This window comes from Oryctolagus cuniculus, chromosome 1 (genome assembly GCF_051225735.1).
Source record: "Oryctolagus cuniculus isolate XC-2025 breed Fujian yellow rabbit chromosome 1, ASM5122573v1, whole genome shotgun sequence".
Taxonomy (NCBI): Eukaryota; Metazoa; Chordata; class Mammalia; order Lagomorpha; family Leporidae; genus Oryctolagus; species Oryctolagus cuniculus.
In genome coordinates, this window is record NC_142867.1 from 129,407,681 (window position 1) to 129,429,358 (window position 21,678).

Genomic DNA, 21,678 nt, shown 5'->3' on the forward strand with positions numbered 1-21,678 from the left:
TTCTTGAATGAACCACACAGTGACAGGGACAGCTCTTGCTTCCAGGGCAGGCACTCCTTCCCACAGAGAATCGCTAATCTAATTAGGGTCACACTTGCAGCTTTCCTTTTCACCTCTCCTCCAGTGGGAAAGGGACTGCACTTAAATTCGCTTTTCTTCTCCCTTCAGCATCCTGTATGAATACTGCATTAGTCAAAGCTCTCCTTTCTGTATTCATCATGTGCTAATCGTGTTGTGCAATAAAAGAATGTCTAAGAGCCAACATAATTAATGACAACGTTATGCAGATGGGCATTTGGAAAGGTGCATCTTCATTCTGCACAAAAGCAAGTGTTGTGGCTGCTCTTCATTGTATTTGAGGAATGCATTCATCTGTATTTCTCATTCCATTTTCCATCAGTCACTCAGGGAACACTTACCAAGTGCTTGCTCTCCCTGAGGCTCTGTGCAGTTTCAGGTGTGGGAAGATGAGCCACCCCCTGGAGCTGCTGGCAGTGCCCCGTGGACACAGAAATGCAGACACACAAGGAGACAAGCACTGCGGTGGAGCAGGCTGCAGGGGCAGGTACGAAGTCTTCTGGAACAGGGAGAAGGATTAGGAATGGCTTGTGAAAGAGAACTTGAACTGCGGATGTGGGAGGAAAACTTGCTCCGGGAAGAACGTGAGGACGAGAGAACCTCTGAGCAAACATTTCCTGAGTGTCCGCAGTGCTCTCTCTCGGCCAGGCTGTGGGATGCAGCACAAGCAAGAAACGGAGCACGCGTTCCTGGACAGCGGCCCTTCGCCAGACACTCCAGAGGCTGCCCCCCCCCCCCCAGCAATGCACACCAGGGGCCTCTGCAAGACCTTGGTGAAGAAGGCGTCTTGTGTTGAATTGCAAAGCTGATGCTGAGTGGAGGCAAGGACTGGAATTGGGGTTTGATTATGAAGGCAACAAGGAGCTTTTGCAGGATAGCAAGTGGGGAAGGTAGGGCGTGGTTTTCTAACAATGATGGCAGTGACAACCAAGGGCTGTAGAGCTTCACTTCTGTCTGGCCCTGGACTCAGCCTTCACTCAGCTTTCAGTGTGGACAGCACATTGGCCAGAGACTGTGCTGTGGGGGAGCAGCAGTGTGTGTACAGTGCAGGCGGAAGAGCCTGTTACCAAAAGCTTGGTCCCTGTCCCCAGTTCCAAATCAAAATCATAAAGACAAGATTTGAGGCTGAAGAAAGAGAAAGTTTAACCTGTTGGCAGATGAGGAGGTAGCAGACCTCCATCTCAAGAACTAATGCCCTCTGCATGGGCGTGCTTTGGGGTTTTAAGGAGGTTACAAGAAAGGGGAAGCCGGTCTAATAAAATCATGAAGGAGCTTTGAGCCGCTGGTGATCCTTGAGGGACACAGGTGGTGAGATTACACCTGGCTTGAAAGGTTGTCTTGCTCTGGTTGGTTGGCTGGTAGGATGACCCAAGAGGGCTTCAGTCAGCCTGGTGGCTATATGCAGGTGGTGGTTACTTCCTGCCCCAGACCTGGAATTCTCCTAAAGGAAACCTCTCAAGACAATACTGACCACCATCGTGTAATCTATTGGAGAAGCAAATGACCTAATGAGTCCGGTGATTAGACACTTGCAAGGCTGGCTGTAACACTCCCTCAATTCAGTGAGTTAAGCTAATGAGGGTGGACGTGAGACTGGGGCCTGATGGTATCAAGCCTCTGCATTCAAAGCACTGTTTGGGGGACTGGTTTCGAGCCCAGAGGAAGCTTATTCTGCATGAGCAGAGAGAAACAGAGGAGCACCCAGAGCCATGGTTAAACTGTGGTATAAGCCCTTCAACCTGGTAACCAGGGAGGAGAAAGACTGTTGGTTACTGCCTCTAGGCCTCCTGCTTCCTTGGGTTGTCTATGAAATCCCTGGGAAGGGGGCACACCGTGATGTCCCATGCCTGCGGGTAGAAGGACCTGAAAGCCTTTGGTTTGCTATAGTCGTGCTATCGTTGGTCTTTGAAAAGCTGACCCATTGCCATTGACAAGGCATCTGTTTAGCTGTCACCTGCTTCCAGTCCTGTTTGTGTGACTAAGGGCTCCCTAAACAGGGACAACTTGGCTACGCCATCAGTCCGCCTGTTGGTGGCTGTCTCCGTCCATTTTGTGCACTATAGCACACTACGCCAGACTTGGGCATTTACAAAGAACAGCGATTTATTGCCTCAGGGCTCTGGAGGCTGGAGATCCAAGGCAGAGGGGCGTTCTCTAGGAGGGACCCTCTGGCTGTGCCCTAACATGGTGGCATGCACCTCATGGAAAGAGGCCTGCACTGCACCAGCTCAGCTCCTTTTTGCTATTTTTACAAAGCCATCAGTCCCATCACAGGCCCACCCTCATGGCCTCCTCTAATCCTAACCACCTCCCAGAGGTTACTCTCTCAAAGATCACCCATGTACCAATTTGAGGATTAATTGTGCAGCACGTGAACTTTTGGGGGGACACCAGCTGCTCTTCTTGCTCCCCTTCTTTGCATAATGCAAGCCCCATCAGTCACCCTGTTACTCACTTATTTTCCTTTTCAGCAACTAGCAGTGGTATAGCCCAGAGCGGTGTGCCCAGTGCCCTGGTCTGCCGTGTGGCTGACATCCAGTGCACTTTTATAGAACAAACACATGAACAGTGCATCTCCCCCAGGTCGTGCCTTCCAAGCTCTGTGCCTGCTGGCATTGTTTTTCCACCAGTGCTTGGGGTCTTTTCCACCCGACAAATGCCTGTTTGCTTCTGGACAGCTCAGTTCAAGTATCAGCGCCGTGGCCCTGAAACCCAGGCACCCTCCATGATGTTTATGGAGTAAGTGACTCATATTTATCTCTGTAAATGTCAGTCTTATTGGCTTTGACCCATCTTCCCATCTTTTCTAAATTATTTTTGAAGCCTTGTTTTGTGATCCAATCTGTAAGTGACCCACAATAGGCTGTGCCATCCACAATTAAATAAATGCACACTCTCTGTATTCATCCTGTTTCTATTTGTTTAAAATAGGTTGCACCAAACAGGGCTGACAAATATCATCTGTCATGTAGCTCAGGAAGACAAATGAGACTGACCGAGACAAAATATGGTGCTGGTAGCAGGCACTTATGTTGGAGATAAATTTGTATCTTTCCTATACCTGAATTTTCTTCCTCTGCCCTCATACCGTCCCTGCTCATCAGTCTACATACCCTTAGCCTAGTAAAAATGATGCTAGTTATGATATCCATACCCCACATCAGAGCTTTGGGTTTAACTCTAGCTTCCTGCTACTACAGACCCTGGGAGGCAGCAGGAGATGGCTCGGGTACCTGGGTCTCTACCACTCAGATGGGAGACCTGCACTGAGCTTCTGCCCCCCAGCTTCTGTTTCAGTCCTGGCCCAGACACTGTAGTCATTTGTGGAGTGAAATAGCAAACAAGACCTCTGTCTGTGTATCTGGATGTCTGTCTGTGTCTCTTTGCATCTCAAACACATTTTTTTAAAAAAAGAGCATTTCATATGTCACCAATTCTATGACATCTTAGTTCTCTCAAACAAAATCTTGTCTCCCTTCACGTTACAAAACAAGTTGTGTTTTCTCTGTGCTGTGGGCGGACTATGTCTTGGTACCTGAATTCATACAGAAATTTCACCCCTAAAGTGAAGAGTTAATAGCACTGAGAGGGTGAAAACTTGCTCTGACGCTGGTGTTCGGAAGGGGAGCCGAGAGGGGGTCCTCAGCCATTGGGGCTGTGGCCTCAGATGGGTGTTCTGCTGTGGTCTCTGAGTTCTTGTGAGAGGTTTGTTATAGAAGTCTGCATTTGAGCCCAGTACCTCTCTCTGTTTTCTGGCTTGCTGTGTGAGCCTTCCTCCCTCCACCCATACTCTGCCATCTGCCATCTGCCATCCGTCATCTGCCATGGGAGTCTTTGCCAAAGCCCACCTCCAACTCTGGACTTTTGGCTGCCAGAATAGTGAGCTAAATATGCCTCTCTTCCCTTCATGTGTGGCTTACCTCAGGTATTTCCTTATAGTAATGAGAAGCTTTCTAACACACCTTACGATACTCATTCATCTGATAAATATTCACTGAACATCTGCAATTTTGCAGCTGTTGCAATAGACACTGGGTCACAAAGATGGATTGGAGTGGAGCTTCACCTTGTCTTCATCTATCAGATGATTGGTCTGATCCCACATCTGTTGCTTGTGGGTTAGGCAAGTGGTGTAGAATTTTTAAGACTTAGTTTCGTTTCTGTAAAAATGGGAACAAGATGGCCCACTCCCCATAGTCCTGCAGAGTGGATGAGATCACAGGGCATCTGGCACAGTGTTTGGTATGTGACTGACATCTGATGATTGTTTGTTCCCCCTCCCCTATGCCCTGGATTGTGATAAGGAGTTCCTCTCGTGCACTTCTCTCTTTTCTGTTGCACTCAGCACAGACTGGCCCTAAGGAGACTTTCTGAGGCTCCCTGGGCTGCGTGGAGTTGATGTAGGATCCTGTACTTCTGTGTCCAAGAGCTGGGTTCTTGTCTTCCAGAGACGCACCAGCTCAAGCACCAAACACCAATACAGTCCTCCCTGCGCGTCTTCAGTGGCTCCCTAGGGAACACTCACTGTGCGGCATCTTCAGTGCACTCAGAGTGCCTCAGAAAAAGCCTTGGTCCATGGAACAACGGAACAGATGAGCATTCCAGGCCTCTACGGGCCATGAGGTTAATATGTCCCAATGTCATGGCCTCTGGGAGACCCTGGAGCTTGATAGCAGTTGCGGTCTATTGAGCATGTGTCCAAACACCTGACCTGTCTTCCTCCTCATTTTTATACTTTAGCCAAATTCTTTTATGCCTGTTGCACGCCCTTCCTACTTCATTTCTGAGCCCTCTGTGTCCCCCGTTCCACAATATTCTATTATGTTCCTTCTCCTCCCTGCTTGGGCTCCAGTTTGGCCTCTCCTTCCAGCTCTCCTCTATCCCAACCCTTGGACTCAATCAGATCCAAGAAGCACTTTGCACAAACAATGTGCTGGGTGTTGTTCAAAGTACCCTGCAAGACAAACACACAAACCAGCCTTTCCAAGCTTTGGAAAGATTCCAGTCTCCCTGCAAATTTGTGAGGCAATGTGACAGAGAGACAGGCACACACACACACACACACACAGATGAGAGAGAGTGTGGAGGTGTGAGGATCGCTCCCATTCACCAGTTTAGTCCCCCGATGTCCCATAGCCGTTGCCAGCTGAGGACTGCTTTGTCCCTTTTGACCAGTCAGTGCCAGCCTCTCACTACCCCCTTACCTCCTGCTCTCTCTGGTTCCCTTACAATTTGCTGTCACCTTCTCTGTCACTCACTGCTGTCTCCTAGAGTGGCATTAGAATTTTATTAAAAAAGAAAAACCTAGCTCAGAGCTGCTACTTGGCTGATCTCATTGCATAGATATAAATACACTTAATGCAAGGGGAAAGCTGTTTAATGGAAATAAATTATGAAAAATGTGCAGTATTGTCTTGGATTTATACAAATCATTCCAATGAACACTCGATCTGTTGGCAGCATGAAGCACTACGCTTCCTCCTCTTGTGCATGCTTTTGTTAAAGCTTTGCAAATCAGGAATCATTGAATATCTTGTCTATGGTTTTTCACACACAGTTTTCTCCACCTGTGCTGGGCCTTACCAGAAACAAAAGAACACACTCCGTTTTGGTGTGACAGCCAATTATTCTGTGGAAACATAGCATTGGCCCTGAATGGGTCTGTTTCCTTTCACTCCCAATGCATGATGATCCTGAAATGAGAGAGGTGAGATCTTTGTCAGTGCTCAGCCCCAGGGCCAAGTGAAGCCTTTCCTGCCTGAGCCTAGACCTCTGCTGGGAGAAACTAGGCTTCATTGTCCACTGTGGGTCTCAGGGGAGGTGCAGAGGAGGAGAAGTAACATCATGGAACTGACCTGGCCTGGGGCTTTTCTGGCTAAACTGAGCCGAAATGGAAAATCCCTGATGGAAGGCAGGACTGAAGACAAGGGATACAGGCCATGGGTAAAGGGGTGATGAGCCCTGAGATTCTGCCTCTCTAAATACCCTTCAAGTGTGGTGTTAAACACCCTTGTTGGATCACTAAGTCACGGGAGCTTCCTTGGCTACTCCATAGTGTTTTCTTTCCCGCATGCGTCTGCACGTGGTGCATTCTCCTCCTTCAATGCCCTTCCCTTGTGACCTGGCGGCTTACACTCAGCCCCAGGTGCTGTCACCCTCACGCTGCCTGCCCCTCAGTGGAATCCCATCCCTGAGAGTCCTCTGACTATAGTCTTCTGCTCTGCTCTTCCCCTGCACACAGAGTGAATCTGTGATAGATCTCTGACCTCAACATGAAAGCCAAGTTATAAAATCTGCAGGCAAAAAAATGGGAGAATAGTTTTAGAAACTCCATGGAGAGAGGATACAGAAAACAAAATACATTAAAATTATTTATTTGACATAATTAAGATTTAAGGGCTCGTTAAGAGAAATCATTAAAGAAAGAAATGTATAGGTGAATGTATCCACACTGAATTGCTTTCTGAACCCCTCAGATACCGAGACCTGCGAGTGCTCAAGACCCTCATGTGAAATGTTGAACCAAGTGCGTAAAACGTTAGGCCTTCCTCCCGTATATTTTAAATCATCTCTGATTATTTTTATTACCTAATAAAATGTGAATCATAGATAAATAGCTGTTATCCTGCAGTATTTAGGGAATAGTAACAAGGAAAAACGTCTACACATTCATTATTAGAATTTTTGATACACTGTACTTGGAATGTGCAGATGTGGGACCCAGAGGTTTGGGGGCTGGCGACCTAATGTAAGACTCGATGATTCAAAGACCATTGCAAGTCAACAGTAAAATGACAAAAGACAAGTTAGTAAAATATTTAGACACTACAGAAACAGGGCATACTGGTTGGTCAAAAAGCATATGAAATAAGCTATGGAGTGGGAGAAAAAGCTTTGCAAAGCATACAACTGATAAATAAAATCAGGCATTCAAAACAGGAAGGAAATTGCTAAGACTGAACAGGAGTAAATAAACTAATTTAAAAACAAGCAAGGCCGGCGCCGCGGCTCAATAGGCTAATCCTCCACCTAGCGGCGCCGGCACACCAGGTTCTAGTCCTGGTCGGGGCGCCGGATTCTGTCCCGGTTGCCCCTCTTCCAGGCCAGTTCTCTGCTGTGGCCAGGGAGTGCAGTGGAGGATGGCCCAAGCGCTTGGGCCCTGCACCCACATGGAGACCAGGAAAAGCACCTGGCTCCTGGCTTCGGATTAGTGCAGCGCGCCGGCCGCGGCAGCCTTTGGAGGGTGAACCAGCGGCAAAAGGAAGACCTTTCTCTCTGTCTCTCTCTCTCACTGTCCACTCTGCCTGTCAAAAAAATAAAAATAAAAATAATAAAAAAAACTAGCAAAACATCTAAGCAGGCTTCTCCATAGAAGATACACAGATGCCAACGAGCATGTGAGAAGACGCTTCCCTCTTACATCACTGAGGAACTGCAAACCAAAGAGCAAGGAGGTGCTACGCTTTGAATGTGTCTCTTCCGAGGTTCAGAGATTGAAACGTGTTGGACAATGTGAGCAGATTGACGTTTAGGGACTTTAAAAGGAGATGAGGCGATGAGGCTGTTATAAAAGAGGCTGCTGCAATATTTGTTCTGTTGCCCTTTGGCTTTTAGCCATGTGAAGACACAGGATTTCTCCCTCTGACAGCAATGAGCTGCCCTCTTGGAAGCAGAGGCCAGCTTCTCCACACAGTCCAACCTGTGGGCACCTTGATCTTGGACTTCCCAGCCTCCAGAATTGTGAAAAGTCAAAGTCTGTTCTGTATAATCACTCAGTTTGGAAACCGATCTGCTTATTAATATTTCTGAAAGTAATAAGCTGTGTGGGTTCTTGCCACAAATTCAAAGAATTCTGAATACTGGCTCAAATAGACCAGGCGACGTGGTTAAGTTTTTAAGCTTTTATTCAGCGAGAGAAATGTATAGGAAAGTGAGGGCTGTATCTAAAGGAGAAAGGGAAGTCTGGAAATTAGGTTGGGGCCATACCAAGCAGAGAGCAGGCCAGGAGCCGCGTACAGCAAGCGTTTGGTTATGAGCAGCTACAAGCAGCTTATCACGTGCAATGAAGTAAATTCACAGAGAGTGGTGGCCCGAAGGCCACGTGCCTGCAAGGTGCAGGGCAACAAGGGGACCCAGGGCAGCAAGGGAAAATAAGGGAAAAAGGGCAGGGCCCACCGGGTTCCACGCCTTTTATCCACTTCTAAAGGGGAGTGGTTAATTAGTTTGATTGGCAGGTGGGCATACAGGTGTGGTCAGGTAGTGGCATGAGATCACACAGGGGCATGGTGAAGGCATGGTCTTCCAGCTGAAAACTTAATCAATTTTATCCTGTTTGCCTGTTTACATCAGTTTGTTTTTCTTTTCTTTTAAAATTTATTTCATTTATTTTAGAGGCCGGCGCCGTGGCTCACTTGGTTAATCCTCCACCTGCAGCGCCGGCATCCCATATGAGCACCAGGTTCTAGTCCCGGTTGCTCCTCTTCCAGGCCAGCTCTCTGCTGTGGCCCGGGAGGGCAGTGGAGGATGGCCCAAGTGCTTGGGCCCTGCACCCGCATGGGAGACCAGGAGAAGCACCTGGCTCCTGGATTCAGATCGGTGCAGCGCCGGCCGTAGTGGCCATTTGGGGAATGAACCAATGGAAGGAAGACCTCTCTCTCTGTCTCTCTCTCTGTCTCTACCCATGAAGTAAAAAAAAGAGAAAACTTATTTTATTTATTTTAAAGTCTGAGTTACAGAGACAGAGAAAGGGAGAGACACAGAGATAGATCCTTCATCCTCTGGTTCATTCCAGAAGGGCTGCAATGGTCAGGACCAGGCAAGACTGAAGTCAGGAGCCAGGAGCTTCTTCTGGGTCTCCCACATGGGTGCAGGAGCCCAAGGACTTGGGCCATCCCTCACTGCTTTCCCAGACACATCAGCAGGGAGCTGAATTGGAAGGGGAGCAATCTGGACTCAAACTGGCGCTGATATGGTATGCTGGTGCTGCAGGTGGCAGCTGTACCTTCAATGCCACAGTGCTGGTCCTGAAACCCCAGAAATTAATCCACCCATCTACAATCAACTGGCCTACATCAGTTTCACATATTTTATTACAGAAGAACAAAACAAACTAAGACAATACCTCCATTAAAATAGCTAAAATCCTCAACACTGACAATTGCTGTGAGAATATGGAGCATAAAGAGCATCCGTTTGTTGCTGGTGGGAGTGTTACATGGAACAGCCCCCTGGGCGACAGTTTGGTAGTTTTCTCACAAAAAGAAATCTACTCTTCCTACATGACTCAGTAATCATGCTCTTTGGTTTCTACTCAAGTGAACTGAAAACTTATATCCACACTAGGAAACCAGCAGATATATTTACAGGAACTTTATTCACAATTTCCCAGTCCTTGATACCAGCACGCCCTCTGGTAGGTGAATGGATAAATCAAATATGGTATATTCAGACCATGGAGTATCATACAGTGAGAAAAATAAATTGGCTATGAAGCCACTAGAAGGCATGAAGGCAGCTTGAATGCATATTACCGTGTGAATGGAGCCAGCTAGAAAGAGTTCTGGGAACCAGGAAAGTGAAGGACACCACCATGCTAATAATTTCAGACTTCCAAGTTCCTGCAAGAAAAAATAAAAGGCATTCGAACTGAAAAGAAAGAAGCAAAATTATCTTTGCAGATAACATGTTCATATATCTGGAAAATACTAAAGATTTCACACAAGATATAAAATAACTGTTAAAGTTAATAGGTGAATTCAGAAACACTGTGGGACATAAATTCAACATGGAAGAATCAGTTACACTTCTGCTCACTGTCAAGGAGCAATTAAAGAGGAAAAATAAATTATAATATTGCTGGTGCTGGTACTGTGGTGTAGTGGGCTAAGCCTCCAGCTGAAGTGTCGGTATCCCATGTGAGCACCAGTTCATGTGCTGATCCTCTTCCAATCCAGCTCTCTGCTTATGGCCTGGGAAAGCAGTAAAAGATGGCCCAAGTGCTTGAGCTCCTGTACCCATATGGGAAGAAGCTCCTGGCTCCTGGCTGCAGATGGGCCCAGCTCTGGTGGCTGTGGCCATTTAGGGAGTGAACTAGCAGATGAGAGACCTCTCTCTCTCTCTCTCTCTCTGTATCTCTTGCTCCCTCTCTATAACTCTGACTTTCAAATACATAAATAAGATCCAGATCCAGGTCCTGCAGCAGCAGGTGGGCAAGGCCAAGAACCAGGTGCAGGCCTGCGGCAAGAGCTGGATGGTGAATAGACGCTGAAGGTGATGTGGGAGTTCTCATGGGAGCATTGAGTTCAAGGAGAAGGAGTTGGACAGGGCTCAAGAACAACTGGCCATGTTCTTACAGAAACTTGAGGGAGCAAAAAAGGCCACAGATGACAGCAATAGGGGAATGAAGGAGATAGAACACCAGGCAGTGAAAGATGAGGAGATGGGGATTGAGGAGATACAGCTCAAATTGGTCAAGCACATTGCTGCGGAGGCTGATGGGAAACACAGCGAGGTCACTCATAAACTGGTTATTCTGGAGCTCAGTTGGACAGAGCTCAGGAGCCAGTGGTGTCTGAACTAAAATGTGTTGAACCACAGAAGGAGTCAGGGATGTTGCTGACAATCTGGGCTCACTCACGGCTGCTAACTGAAAAGTGTTCCGAAGAAGAGGATGAATATTAAGAAGAAATTAAAATTATTTTTGACAAGCTGAAAGAGATTGATGCCTGTGCCATACCTGTGCCAAATCTGCAGAGAGAAAGGTGACAAAACAGGAAAATACAATTCATGACTTTGGAGGAAAAACTTGCCCAGGCCAAGAAGAGATGTGGGCTTACCTTGGGCACTGGATCAGACACAACACAAACTTCACTGTTTCTAAGCAGACAGGAGAGCCTCGTTTCAACAGACACTTCAGAGCCTCATGACTTTCTCTTCTCTTGAGTGAAGTTTCTCTTGCTCTTGCATCTTCACTTTGTGGAAATGTCAAACAGATTATGCACGCATGACCAACTATTTTGTATCCGAGAAGCTTTGAGACCCAGTTAAATGCAGTGCCTTCCTTGTTTCCAATGGCACGAGCGTCTCGGCTCTCTACCATTATCTTTCAGTTGTGTATATTCCTAGAACAGGCAAGGTATTTCGTCTTGAGCAGACTCTTAAGACGGAGGGCCTTTGCTTCTTGGGATAACAAACAACCTCACGCTCTCAGGAACACAAATGCAAAAATAACAGAAGAAAATTGGGGAAGTACATTCCCAGGGGAGAGTTGGAGGGAAGATTGCAGGGGAAATTGTGCAGACAAAAGGGTCACGCTGTGGAGCAGCGTGGAAAGTGCAGATGCACAGAGGTGAGAGGGGACAGGACACATTGATCCCACAGCGTGGGGTCGGGAGGACTGGAGGAAATGCCAGGGTCTGAGAGTGAGGCGAGGGCAGAATGCAGCAGCCTATGCCTCTGGTGATATTGCCTGAGGGAGAACCTTGCAGATCACACTGACTTTGAATCGGGCCCAGAACCCTAGCAAGAACAGGGTACTCACCTATTCCATTGAAGGAAAGACACGTTTCTTTCTCCCCATACAGCCACAAGGGCACCTGGCAATCGGCAAGGAGAAGGCACTTTATTATTATTTTTTTTGACAGGCAGAGTGGACAGTGAGACAAAGAGAAAGATCTTCCTTTTCCGTTGGTTCACCCCACAATGGCCGCTGCGGCCAGCATACCACACTGATCCGAAGCCAGGATCAGATGCTTCCCCTGGTCTCCCATGCGGGTGCAGGGCCCAAGCACTTGGGCCATCCTCCACGGCACTCCCTGGCCACAGCAGAGAGCTGGCCTGGAAGAGGGGCAACCAGGACAGAATCCGGCGCCCTGACTGGGACTAGAACCCAGTGTGCCCGCACCGCAGGAGGAGGATTAGCCTAGTGAGCCGCAGCGCCGGCCAGAAGGCACCTTATTGATACTAGTAGATGCTGCGTCGGCTCCCGTGCTTGCAACCGGGGATTTTACCAGAGGGAAAATTCTGCATTTCCAACTGACTTTGAGGCTGAATGGGAGGGATAACCAGGGGCTGGGGGCCCACTTAGCATTGTGAGGTGCTCCCATCCTCTCAACCTATCTCAGGCTTTAGGGCTCAACTCCCAAGGCAGAGCACCCAAAGCAGCTGGTGCTGCAAATCTCATTGCTGTCTCCATGGGTGGGCAGGCTTGTGGGGTGGAGAGAGGATCTTCTGTACCCTGCGACTGTGGGAGCCTTGCATGCTGTGACTGTGGGAATCCTGTGACTGCACAATAGGATGTAGGGATGTCGCTGGGTCTCTGGGCAGTGACTGTGTATGGCATCAGTGGCTCAGAGCTCACTGACTACCTGGGGTGGGTCATTGCAGAGGGTTTGATACTCACACAGGGGAAAGCAGAGATCCTTTGCGTGGTTCATGCACCAGTATGGGTGAAGGTTGTACTCACTGTAGGATAACTCTGGACATTGATAACCTTGGAAGAGAGGAGATAAGATTCTGATTATGCCAACAGGCATGACAATAGAGGAGATATACCATGCCCAACAGGTGTCATCCTGGATTCTCACCCAACTCTTGACCACCTACACTAGCTCCCTGGCTCTACCCAGCACATGCCTCTGGGTATCCACTGAAAGAGCAGACACTCCACTAAGCCGCAGAGGTATAGTTCAAAGATAAAACACATCAGTGGATAAAACCAACAAGTATTTCCATAAATGCCTAAAAATAAATGTAGAAATATAAGAAACAAGTACAAGGAAGACAACATGACTCCCAAAAAAGAATACAACAAACTATAATATTAGAATATGAAGACAAAGAGAATGATAAAATGCCAAAAAAGACATCCAAAAGAATGATCATAGGATTACTTAGAAATAATGAGAAGCAAATTCATGAGTGAAAGAAATCCATACATGACGTGGATGAACAACATTCCCATGAGATACAGATTTTGAAGAGAAATCAAACTGAAATATTAGACATTAATAATTCAATATGTCAAAAAATAAAATGGAAAGCCTGAACAACAGACTTGGTGAAGCCTAAGAAAGATATCCAAGCTAGAAGAAAAACCTTTGGAAATACCTCAGTCAAACTGAAGAGGAGAAGAAGAGGAAGAAGAAGAAGGGGGACAAGGAGGAAGAGGAGGAAGAGGAGGGGAAGGGAATAGGAAGGAGAATGGGGAAATTAGAAAAATTAAAAACAGTGTTTAACATTTATAGGATACTATCAAATGACCCAACATATGGGTCTTAGGAGGTCCTAAAGGTGTGGAAAGAGAGAATGGATTAGAAAGCATATTCAGTGAAATAATAACAGAAAACTTCCCTAATCTGGGGAAAGAAAGGGACATCCAAGTACAGGAAGCACTTAGAATTCCTAATAGACATGACCAGAAATGATCTTCAACATGACACATTGTAGACAAACTTCCAACAGTAAAACATAAAATAAAAGATTCTAAAATGTGCATGAGAGAAACACCAGACTAACTTCAGAGGGTCTCTGATTAAACTGACAGTTTATTTCTCATCAAAAAACCTATAGGCTAGGAAGAATAGAGAAACATAGTCCAAGTCTTAAAAGAAAGAAAAAGTCAACGCAGAATACTATATCCTGTAAAGCTCTCGTTTATGAAAGAAAGAGAAATCAAATCTTTCTTAACACACAGAAATTGAAAGTAATTGTTACCACTTATCCAGCTTACAAAAGATGCTTACAGATCTGCTACACACAGAAATACAGATATATGGTCATCACTATGAAAACAATGTGAAAACAAACAAATAAAAATCCCCTCTTAGTAGAAGGTAATTCAAAGCAAACAACAGGAATATTTATGGAAAAAGTGTGAAGGCCAAGTAGTTACTTATCAATAGTAACCTTGAATGTAAATGGCCCGAATTCTTCAATTAAAAGATACAGACTGGCTGAATGGATTAAAAAATAAGGCCCATTTATTTGCTGCCTACAAGCAACACACAGACTAAAAGTGAAAGAATGGAAAAGATATTCAATGCTAACAATAAGCAAAAAAAGCAAAGGTCTATCCATCTTAATATCAGACAAAATAGACTTTAACACAAAGATCTGTTAACAGAGACAAAGAAGGGCATTATGTAATGATTAAGAGATCAATTCAATAGGAAGATGTGACTATAATAAAAGTATATGCACCCAATGCCAAGGTGGCTGACTATTTAAAACAAATATTAACAGACCTAAAGGGAGACATAGACAACAGTAATAGAGGATTTCAATACCCCATTTTCATCAATGGAAAGATCAACTAGACAGAAAATCAATAAAGAAACAACAGAGTTATTCAGGACTGTAGACCAAACGGATCTAACTAATATCTACAGAGCATTCCATCCCGCAGCTGGAGAATCCACATTCTTTTCATCAGTACTCTCTCTAGGATGGACTATGTGCTGGGCCATAAAGCAAATCTCAAAAAATTCAAAACAATTGAAATCACATCATGTATCTTTTCTGACTACAATGGAATGAAGCTGGAAATTAACAAACTATTAATCTCTAGAAAACATGCAAACACATGGAGACTGAACAACATACTCCTGAATTAACATTTGATCATAGAAGAAATCAAAAGGGAATTCAAAAAAATTCCTAGAAATGAATGATGCTGACAATAAAGCATATCAAAACTTATGAGATAAACCAAAAGCAATGTTAAGAGGGAAGTTTATAGCAATTAGTGCCTATATCAAGAAATTGGAAAGCCATCAAATAAATGAGCTACCTATGCATCTCAAGAGCCTAAATAAAAAGCAATAAACCAAGCTGAAAATTAGTAGGAGGAAAGAAACAATTAAAATTGGAAAAGAAATAATGAAAATTGAATCAAAAATACAAAAGATTAGTGAAATGAAAAGCTATATTTTTGAAAAAAAAAGCTATATTTTTGAATAAACAGAATTGATACACTATTGGCTCAACTAACCAAAACACTAAAATAAAATAAACAGGGAGAAGATCCAAATTAATAAAATCAGAGATGAAAAAGGAGATGTAACAAATAAAAAGAATCAGCAGGAATTACTACAAACAGCAATATGCAAACAAATTGGAAAATCTAGAAGAAATGGATTGATTCCTAGACACATATAACTACCAAAATTAAGGCATGAAGATGGGGCCAGTGCTGTGGCATGGTGGGTTAATGCCTTGGCCTGAAGCATTGGCATCCCATATGGGCACCGGTTCGAAATCTGGCTGCTCCACTTCCTGTCCAGCTCTCTGCTATGGCCTGGGAAAGCAGTAGAAGATGGCCCAGGTCCTTGGGCCCCTGCACCCATGTGGGAGTCCAGGAAGAAGCTCCTGCCTCCTGGCTTCAGATTGGCACAGCTCCAGCCGTTGTGGCCAATTCGGGAGTAAACCATCGAATGAAAGATCCCTCTCTCTCTCTCTCTCTCTCTCTCTCTCTGCCTCTCCTCTCTCTGTGTAACTCTGACTTTCAAATAAATAAATTAATTTTTAAAAAGGCATGAAGATATTGAAAACCTAAATAGACCAATAACCATGATGGAGATTGAATCAGTAACCAAGACCTTCCCAACAGAAGAGAGCTAGGACCAGATGGCTTCACTGCTGAATTCTACTGGACTTTTCAATAGCTAATTCCAATTCTTCTCAAACTATTCCAAACATTTGAAAGGGAGGGAATCATTCCAAACCCCTTCTATGAGGTCAGCATCACCTTAATTCCAAAACCAGGAAAAGATAACACAAAGAACTATAGACCAAAACTACTGATGAACAAAGATGCAAACATTCTCAATAAAATACTAGCTAATTGAATCCAACAACACATCAGAAAAATCATTCACCCAGTCCAGGTTGGATTTATCCCTGTATACAGGATGGCTCAATATACACAAATTAATAAGTGTAATACAACATTAACAAATTAAAAAATAAAAAAATTATCATCTCAACAGATACAGAGAAAACATTTGAATATACAACATCCTTTCATGATGAAAACCTTAGACAAGTTAGGTATAGAAGGAACATTTCTCAAGATAGTATACAACAAACACACAAACCACCATATTGAATGGGTAAAAGTAGGAAACATTTCCAGTAAGATCCAGAACTAGACGATGCTCACTTTCACCACTGCTATTCAAACTTTGTAATTTTTAGCTAGAGCCATCAGGCAAGAAAAAGAAATCAAAGGGATACAAATTGGAATTGAGGAAGTCAAATTATCTATGTTTTCAGATGACATGATTCTATATTTGGGAGAACAAAATGACTCCACTATGAGACTATTGGAACTCATAAGAACATTTGGTAAAGTTGCATGATATGAAATCAACACACAAAAATCAATAGCTATCGTATACACAGAAAATCTCATGGCTGAGAAAGAAGTTGTAAGATCAGTCCCATTCACAACAGTAACAAAAAAGTTAAATGCCTTGGAATAAATTTAACCAAGGAGGTAAAAGATCTCTACAATGAAAATTGCAAAACACTAAAGAAATAAATAGAATGGGACAAAAAAATGGAAAAATCTTCCATGACTGTGAATTGGAAAAATTAATATCAAAATTGCCAAACTACTGAAAGCAAGCTACAGATTCAATATGATCCAAATCAAATACCAATGACATTCTTCCCAGATCTAGAAAAAAAATGATGCTAAAATTCATATGGAAACACAAGAGACCTAAAATAGCTAATGTAATCTTAAACAACATAAGCAAAGCTGGAGGCATCGCAATACTAGATTTCAAAACACACTACAAGGCGGTTATAATCAAAATTCTCTGGTACTGGGACAAAATAGACATGTAGACCAAAGGAACAGAATAGAATCCCCAGAAATCAATCCACACATCTACAACTAACTTATATTTGACAAAGGAGCTAAAATCAATCCGTGCAGAAAGTACAGTCTCTTCAACAAATGGTGCTGGTAAAATTGGACCTCTGCATACGTAAGTATGAAACAAGACCTCTACCTTACTCTATATACAAAAATCAGTAAGAATGTATCAAAGATCTAAATCTACGGCCTAATACCACCAAAATACTAGAGGACATTGGAGAAACTCTGAAATACATTGGCATAGGCAAAGATTTCTTGGAAAAGACTCCAGAGCATAGGTAATAAAGTAAAAAGTAGACAAACGGGATTACATCAAGCTAGGAAGCTTCTGTACTACAAGGGAAACACTTAAGAAAGTTAAGAATCAACCAACAGAATTTGGAAAAAAGATTTCTAATCTATGCAACTGGTAATGGATTAACATCCAGAAAATTTAAAGATCTCAAGAAATTCAACAATAACAAAACAATACAATTAAGAAATAGGCAAATGAATGAACAGGCATTTTTCAAAAGATGAAATCTGAATGACCAATAGATCCATGAAAAAAATGCTCAGGATCACTAGCCATCAGGGAAATGCAAATCAAAATCACGATGAAGTTTCATCTCAGCCCAGTTAGAATGGCTCTCATACAGAAGTCACAAAACAATAAATGCTGCTAAGGATGTGCAGAAAATCCACTAATCCACAGTTGGTGAGACTGCAAACTGGTCATCTTTTGTGGAAGACAGTATGGAGGTTCCTCAGAAAGCTGAAATAGATGTACCATATGAAATAGATATACCATAAGACCCATATCCCATATCCCAATCAGCATATGAAAGAATTATCTGTACACCAATGTTTATTGCAGCTCAATTCACAATAGCTAAGCTATGGAGTAACCCAGTTGCCTATCAATTGATGATGGAATAAAGAAAATTATATATATATATGTATGTGTATATATATAAAAAATCTATGAGATATTATTCAGCTGTGGAAAAGAATGAAATCTTGGGCCAGCGCCGTGGCTCACTTGGCTAATCCTCCACCTGTGGTGCCGGCACCCTGGGTTCTAGTCCTGGTTGGGGCGCCGGTTCTGTCCTGGTTGCCCCTCTTCCAGTCCAGCTCTCTGCTGTGGCCCGGGAAGGCAGTGGAGGATGGTCCAAGTACTTGGGCCCTGCACCCGCATGGGAGACCAGGAGAAGCACCTGGCTCCTGGCTTTGGATCGGTGCAGCACGCTGGCCATAGCAGCCATTTAAGGGGTGAACCAAAGGGGAAGACCTTTCTCTTTGTCTCTCTCTTTCTCACTAACTCTGCCTGTCCAAAAAAAAAAAAAAAAAAAAGAAATCTTGTTTTTTGAAACAAAATGGAAGCAATTGGAAACCATTATACTTAGTGATATAAGGCAGTCCCCAAAAGACAAATACCATGTTTTTCCTTACCTCTGGTAACTAATAGAATAAAAAAAGTAATGTATAATTATTTTAATTGCAATCTGCATAAAATTATCCCTGTGCCTAAACTGTTGAGAGGAAATGGCTTAAAGTCTTAATGAATTTATTATCTTAACACCACACAGGAAATATTTAGATGTTGCATTGTCATTGGTTCTATTTGATTGAAAAAAATTGTGTATGAGTAACTAACAAAAATGATCTAACCTGTATATGGTGAAATTGTCATTTTCCCATTTGATTATTGTTTATGGCCATTGTCTATATCCCCATTACTCCAGGGTCTTTCTGCTTTTTACTTGTTAAACTTCTTATTTGGCGAAATATTAAGCCTTTTTACTGCAATGTAAATTTAAAATATGTTATCTCAAAAAATTTAAAAAAGAAGGGGGTGGGAGGGATGAAGAGAATATCCTTATGTTCTTAGACTTGAATCTACAAATCATATTGAATCTGTTAATTAAATAAAACAAAAGTGAAAATAAAAAAATAAATGTACTGAAGAAAGAGCACAGATGCTAATATCTATCTAGCAATGGATTGATTCAGTTTATAAATAAATATTACTATATCCTGGGTCAGTTGCTGAAACTACAGGAGATGAGAGACCGTCACATTTAAGTGGGTGAGTGTGTCCCATTCAGAGCAAGAAGCGGATTATTGGGGGGAGTCGTAAGCCACAGATTCACACTTCTTGCAGAGCCAACTTCTTCTAAACACTCAGCATCAGACTGCTTTGTGAGTAATCGCAGTAATCACCCAAGTATTTTCTGGAGAGCTCCCTGGTGCTCTGCTTTTTCACAAGATTCTTTCATTCTCAAACCGTTCTCTGAGGATCAGGCGTCTCATTCCAACAATGACCCACGCTTGTCTATATGATTGCGACATTCAGTCTTATTCAGATCAACTGTATCGGAAAGACAGCTTACCATCAATAAACTGTGCAAGGATTTTTTTTTTTTTTTGCTATTAACAAATACTGCGCAAAAGGAGCCTGACTGGTTGCTAAGTAGAGATAAAAAGTAATTGTCCTGACTTCATCTCCATACTTCAGGGAATGGCAATCTTCTATCCCTCATTCTTACTTATTAACCATCACATCACTCAGGAGGTACAACAGCTAGTTATACAACTGAGTAAAACCTACAGTTTTCTTTTGATTTTTGAAACCATATCATATGTGTGAGTATCATTTTTCTACATTTTGGTCAAATATTTACATAAACTCTAAAAAATAAAAAAGAAAGACAAAAAATATCAATTGTTAATGAGGATGTGGAGAAATGAGAACCTTCACTTATTGCTGATGGGAATTTTGAATAATGTATCTGCTGTAGAAAAATCCAACAATTCTTTAACTACTTAAAGATAGAATTACTCCATGACTCAGCAACCCCAATCTTGCATACATAACCCAAAAGAATGGAAGACAAGGTCTCACACAAATACCTGCACACCAGCATTCATTGCAGCATTATTCATTGTAGCTGAAGGGAAATCTGATGTCCAGTGATAGATGAATGGATAAATGAAATGCATGTATGCATCCATTGGAAAATTCCTGAACCTTAAAAGCAGTACAGTTCTGGCACATGCTACAACCTGGCTGCACCGCAGAAACATTACCCTATGTGAGGTGATATGCTCGAAGGCGAAAATAGTGTGATTCCACGTATGTGCGTGGCCCAGAGTAGTAGTTCCAAAGTAGACCAGAGATCACCAGAGGCTGGCAAGGAGTGGGTATTATTTAATGGTATTGTCTTCCAGGAGATGTCAAAAGACAGAATTATGTCAGCTGTGGTTTAAAGATTAAATTGGGCTATTTGTGATTCTAACATTGGACAAGACTTCATTCTATAAAATAGAACAAGTTTTCTGGTGAGTTGAGCAGAGGAAGTTGGCTTTTCAGAAACACAGCAAAAAGTGAATTGGCTATCTCAAAGCTACTTTCCTTATAAAGATTAAGGAAGAGCAAACTTCTCTATCATGTCCGCTAAAGCTGTCCTGTTTGAGGATTTGGCTATTATCTCTATCTCCCCTGATTGCTTGTAAGGTCAGATAACCAGCCTGATTTCAGCTGAGTGTCATGGAACTTTGACATGAGTAAGTCCATCCTGATTCAGTCTGTTGGGCCTAGTGCAGGAGCTCAGTCCCAACCAATTGGCCTCTTGTAAAGTTTATTTCACAGGGATTATGGCTTAATGGGAATGGACTTTCTGTTGGGGATGATGAGAAAGTTATGAGAGTGGATACCGCTGATGGTCATACAACATTGTGAATGTACTTAAAGCCATAGATTTTTATACTTAAAATGGTAAAAAAAAAATGATGAATGTTGTGCTATGTAAGTTATACTGAAATCAAAATAGACACTGGGGAAGTTCACAACAGAAGAGGAAATCAATAAGAAAAATCCTACAGAGGCCAACAGAGAGTCCAACTTTCTAGGGAAGGTAGTCAACCATTTCAAGTGTCTCATATTCTCTGAGTCAAAAGCATAAATATTTGGAAAATAAATTTGTGATGTTGACAAGTGATGTGGTGGTTAAAGTAGCCTGGTTACAGTAGGGACAATGAACAAAGAGTAATCTTTCAAGGAGAATAAGATTTGTGGCTTTGGTGTCCATGAAACTGAGTATGGAACAATGGACATTTTCCTATGGGGAGAGGTGGGATGGCAGCCGTGGCCGCACTGCAGAAGAGTGTCGGGGAATAGTCCGCGGCGGCATCGCTAGGCGGAGGTTTTTACTTTCTGTTTTGACCAGGGGCTTTCCTACGGGCGGGGCTCTCCGGAGGCGGAGGGATCGAGGTCACGGTAAACAACAAGATGGCGCCAGGAGCCCCTGCAGTGAGTCTGCCTGCCTGCCTGCTGCATGACACCTCACCTGATTGGCTGAAGGACGCGTGCCCTTCACGTGAACAGAGACCGGATTGGTGTGCCCGATGCATGGACTCTAGCTTGCTCCTGATTGGTCACATATTGTGTATAAGCCGTGGTGTAAGGAGGAATCTCTCTCTCTCCTGTCCTTTCCTCCTTACTCTCTACCTCTGTCACGTTTACTTTCTCTTATAAAAAGTCTACTGAAGACCGATAAACGTCGTTCGTTCTTTTCTCGCCCGAGAAACCGTCATCGAGGGCCCTGGGTTGAGTCTGCTGGCCAGACTCCCCGAGACGCTTGCGGCAGAAGAGAAATGGGTTTCAGAAAAGGAAAGAAATTGAATGAAGAGGAGATGAGATTAGTTAGGGGAGGTGTGTGGCATGTTTCTTTCTT

At 43.5% G+C, this 21,678-nt stretch overlaps 1 pseudogene; it reads left to right on the plus strand.

Annotated features, from left to right (window-relative positions):
- Positions 1–601: 601 nt before the first annotated feature.
- Positions 602–10,957, plus strand: LOC103345103 (uncharacterized; annotated as a pseudogene).
- The last annotated feature ends 10,721 nt before the right edge of the window (positions 10,958–21,678 follow it).